The sequence below is a fragment of the Athene cunicularia genome, assembly GCF_003259725.1.
Source record: "Athene cunicularia isolate RWA chromosome 6 unlocalized genomic scaffold, athCun1 chr6_part1, whole genome shotgun sequence".
In the NCBI taxonomy this organism is placed as follows: Eukaryota; Metazoa; Chordata; class Aves; order Strigiformes; family Strigidae; genus Athene; species Athene cunicularia.
This window is the reverse complement of record NW_020799105.1, coordinates 16,821,855-16,826,477: the sequence shown is the minus strand read 5'-3', so window position 1 is coordinate 16,826,477 and position 4,623 is coordinate 16,821,855. Positions and strand designations below refer to the sequence as shown.

General features: G+C 44.2%; 1 protein-coding gene across 13 annotated transcripts in view; it reads right to left on the bottom strand.

Annotated features, from left to right (window-relative positions):
* The window catches only part of TCF7L2 (transcription factor 7 like 2), a 140,552-nt gene that overhangs the window by 28,712 nt on the left and 107,217 nt on the right, over nt 1-4,623 (bottom strand). The gene's annotated exons all lie outside the window — the stretch shown is intronic.

Below are 4,623 nucleotides of genomic sequence, written 5' to 3'. Positions count from 1 at the left end.
AGCCCCAGCCCCAGCCCCTGCCATACATAGCTCTTTGGCTCAGCCCTTTGATAACCTGAAGAAAAAAAAGTGTGCATCCAAGAGAAGCAAGCCAAAGAGCAATGCTTATGATTCCCACAAATTTTACCACGTTTATCTCATGTTTTGAGGCCCTTCCAAGGAAATATTTCACTCTAACACCATGCATGTGGCACAGGAGAGTCCCACGTCAAGCAGCCACCATGCAGGACACAGCGTAGTGGTGACAACCAATGCTACGAATTGCAGCACATTGTGTTGGCTGGGTTGTAGGTCAGAACTGCCAGAACCAAGGACAACTTCTGAGCGCATTGATCCATAATGGTTTCACATCAGGGGAGCTATGGGGATTTGGTCCCTTGAATCAGAAAGCCGACGGAGATGCTCTAACCCAAAATCCGTTCTCTTCCAAGTGAACCAACCTAAGCAGTCAGAAAGTAACTAAAGGGTTTGGCAAGGGCTTCACTTAACAAATCACATTACACACCATGCAAAATAGCCATCTACTCAACAACACATGACAGTATGTACCAAATGACCACTTGATCTGGTTCACAAAAAAAACAATCATTCCTAATAAGAGGGAATTTTTGCTGGCCAAGAACTGTGTGAACTCTTACTGTTAGGTGACCCACAGCGTGCTGGTAGCTGCTGCAGCTTTGTGCTCTCCCAAATCTATCTTCACATCATTGCAAAAAACCCTCACCCAGATCCTGACAGACATTGAGGGCTGTCTTCCAAGGAGAGCTTATTTTCATAGAAACTGGAACTGGTTAGTTAAAAAAATAAGTGAGTGACAGAATAACATTAGAGGGTCAGACTTAAGCCGACAAACAAGAAACAACACATGAGAGGAAAGCTGGACTTACATGCCTTTATCACTAAAGCCAGATATACCATAGGGAGTTACATGTAAACTGTGGGAAACTACCACCCACTGCTTTCATACACCAAGACCCCCTGCAATATCTCCTCCAAACAACATGAGTGCTAAATCATTACGTATTTTACTTAACACCTTTCAGAGAAAAAGAAAAAGCAAAAGGAAAAAAAAATATCAACAACCAAGAGTTTGAACCTTACACTACAAACTTTTTCCCAGGTAAATAATTTTTATTTAGGTGACCGCCCTGCAGTCAAACACAGACAATTCATATAAAGGTAGTGGATGTAAGGGTAGGATACGTTTTTTGCCACTTCAATGATGCTGGGGCAGAGGTGTGGGGAGAATGTACCAGGGGAAAAGGGGAAACTGTCATCTACATGGTCAAAAATATGCTCTCCAGGAGTGTGATCCACTGCCCCTGCAAATCAGTCTGCATCTGCATCACGACCCTGGGCTAGGTTTGTATTCCATTTTGCACTGTTTATCACACACTGAGAAAAGGGACGGAACTCCGCTCAGAATAGCACACCCTATTTGCAAGCCAAGCTAATCATGCATAATATGCTAAATAAGCTGCTCTTTAAAAGCAGCATTCCTGAAGTTAACTAAGCTTCCTTGGAAAACAGAAAAAGAAAGGACTAGCTGGGAAAGAGCAGGATTAATCCTGCACATGCATCTTCCTTTGAAGTCAATGGGAGTTCTGCCTGAGTAACAAGTGTGGTCCTAACCCCATCCACTGGCAATGAAAGGTAAACCACAGCAGCCATCAATAGGAGACACCTATTAGATGACCTCAGCCATCCCCCTGCCAAAGGCCCTTCTCCAATATACATTTGCCAGTACTTTATCAAGGGTAGTTTTAAGCTAAAAGCCATTGTGAGATGCAGCAATTTCTCTGGCAACTTGAAAAACTCCATTTATGGCTGTGTCAGGCACGGAAAGGGGAGCTGCACTGGTACGCACAGATTAGCATCAGGGCATGTGGCAAGAAGATGGGAACATGTCAAGATTTGTAGAGAGAAATCCCAGCATCGACAAAGTACCAAGTCATCTGCTGGTAAATCACTCCTCTCCACTGAAAGCTGTGGTCTCATACGCTGGGTTAGAGGGCACGATAAAGAATTGCAAAAAAACAACAGAAGTTTACTTTTCTTGATAACCCCTGCCTGAAGCAAACCAGAGGAAATTGTCCCCATAAGGACTCAACTACTAAATCTCTCTATATGAATTTGAAATGCTTCTGGGAGTGCTTAAACACAGATGACTTTAAACACTAATGGAGCTCTGGAATGAAAAAAAAAAAAAACCAAACCCAAAACACAACAAAAACCACCCCACAACAGATTTTGGACTGATATATGTTTGAGAGGGTTACTGAGACGCATTTAGCCTAAGTTCTGATAGGTGCCTTTAGGGAACAAAAAAAATATCTGAACTTCAGATTTAAACTGCAGGGGATTGTGTGTATAAATTGCTGTGTATTAGTCTTTGTTGCGTGGTAAGGACATTTCATTAACAGGATGAAAGATGCTTCTATGCGTATACAGCCCAATTTAATACACCCCACTGATGAATACTCCCCATTTATTGAAGAAGTTAATACATGCTGTATAAATCAATAGTTCCTAAGTCTCTGAAAGCAACATAAGACTTGCACGAGATGAAACATTGTATTGTTGAGCACACAAAGAGAAACCAACCTTCAAATAGGAAGAGTTTGTTACTGCAATTTCTGTTTGCAAATTCATAGCTTGTTTGGCTTTGGTAATAAAAACATGGTATCAACTCAAAGTCAGAGAAAAACACGCCAGAGAAGCCAGAGTATTCGTCCTTGCTGGGATAACGTGGTGTTAGTAAAAGCAGGTCTGCAAAAAAAGCCACCCAGGCTGAAAACACGCCATCATGCCACTGCAGCATCGAAGCAGTCAAACCCTTCGGGTCTCAGACGAATGGCCGGCGGAAGAGTCCACTCCGCCACATCCCCGGCCGAGCAGCCACGGGCAGGGCAAGGGGATGCTCCTGCCCCAGCACAGCCTTTGAAACTCTGGCTGCTGCCAGCACAGCTCCCGACCTTTTAAGTGTACTTAAAGCCTCAAGTCCTGTTTGCAAGGCAGGGACGGGCTGTCAGGCACCTCCCAACCACCTGCAAAAAGGAATGTGGCAAGGGAGAGACGTATCAGGCACTTGCACCCCGGACTCCCAGAGCCCCCTCCCCTCCCTCCACTATGAGTAATGGAGGAGGAATGAGAGCTCGCCATTCACCTTAAAACCTATTAATCAACAGACACTGAAAACAAATGGAGCTAGAGCTCCGCCTGTCTTTTTTGCCATGTCCTCCTCTTCCCCATTTCCCCACTGCTTTCCCTTTCTTCTGAAGAAAGATGGGCCCTGAAAGTGCCTTTATGAGCCTAATACAATAAAACAAAAGCAGCACAGAAGAGGGTTTGTCAGCCTTTTCCCCTCCTCCAGGGTGGATGCAGAAGGTTGACAGTGGTCTTGATTTAGCAGGCCCTCCTGGAGTTGCTCCCTGGGCTTAGCTAAGGGTACCATTCAATACCAATTCACATTAAAAAATAGGTTTATAACTTGTCTCCCTGTATTTTCCAGATGGTGCTATTGCAGTTATACTGACTATTGCCAGTGAAATGCTAACAAATGTCCCTGAGCTGCTCTGCAGTTCCAAAGATGTTCGTAAGAGAAGACTTTATTTTCTTCTGAAGGTTGATCTCTCCTTGGTTCTGCCTAGGAATGACACCCCCGCCCCAAATCAGAAAACTAAGTTGCAAGAAAAGGCAAATCCCAAAATCTTGCTACAAATATTTGAATATTCTTCCATTTCCATACAGGGTCACCAGCACCCAAGTGAGAGCACCCATCAGTAAGCACCAGTCTGGCCCTGGGGTCACCCACATCAGCAGCCACTCTGGGTGACACCCCAAGCTTTAATAAAGAAACTGCTAGGCATTCAGGTTAACCGAAAAGCTAAAGGCAACCAAACCCACCAGCTATACTAACTCGGTACTCATCCCCTACCCAAGCATAAAAATTCAACATCAGTGATGAAGCATTTCCTGAAAAAAATTCAAGATTTAATTTTACCCAGCTCCCTTTAGCTAGTGGAGTCAGAGTTTAATTTTTTTAAGGATGCTTTCACACCTGACTAAGCATTTTCTCCTGAAAACTACTTCCCCTTGCTCCATTATGGCTGATACAGTGGCCTGAGCCCTTTCACAGTTTAATGTAGCTGATTTCTGCCTAAGGTCCTGCCCTAAGCTAACTGCCCATTGTAGCAGGAGACAAGGCCTCCATTGATAATCACAACTAGCCCTGATAAAAAAAAAAAAAAAAGGCTCATTTTCTTCTTTCACACAAATGATGACAGAAGCACTGACAACCATGTGCTGGGACAATACCCCCCCTAGACAGAGCTTGACAAAAAAACCCCAACCCCCCACTGCCCTCCTCTTAATAAATAATAATAATAAAAAAAAAATAATTGGGGAACACACACACTTTTGCATCCTTCGGCTTCTTCCCCCTCCCTCTACGACCATCTCCCAGGACAGCGAGCGCCTACCTGCTCCTGCGAGAACTGCTGGCTTTCCAAAAAAACCCGTGCTCTGTTAGCAACCTCTCAGACAAAACAACAAAACCAGCTTCCTGGACTTAAGTGATCAGCAATTCATTCAAGAAAAGAACAGTTTTCTCCCCCCCCCCCC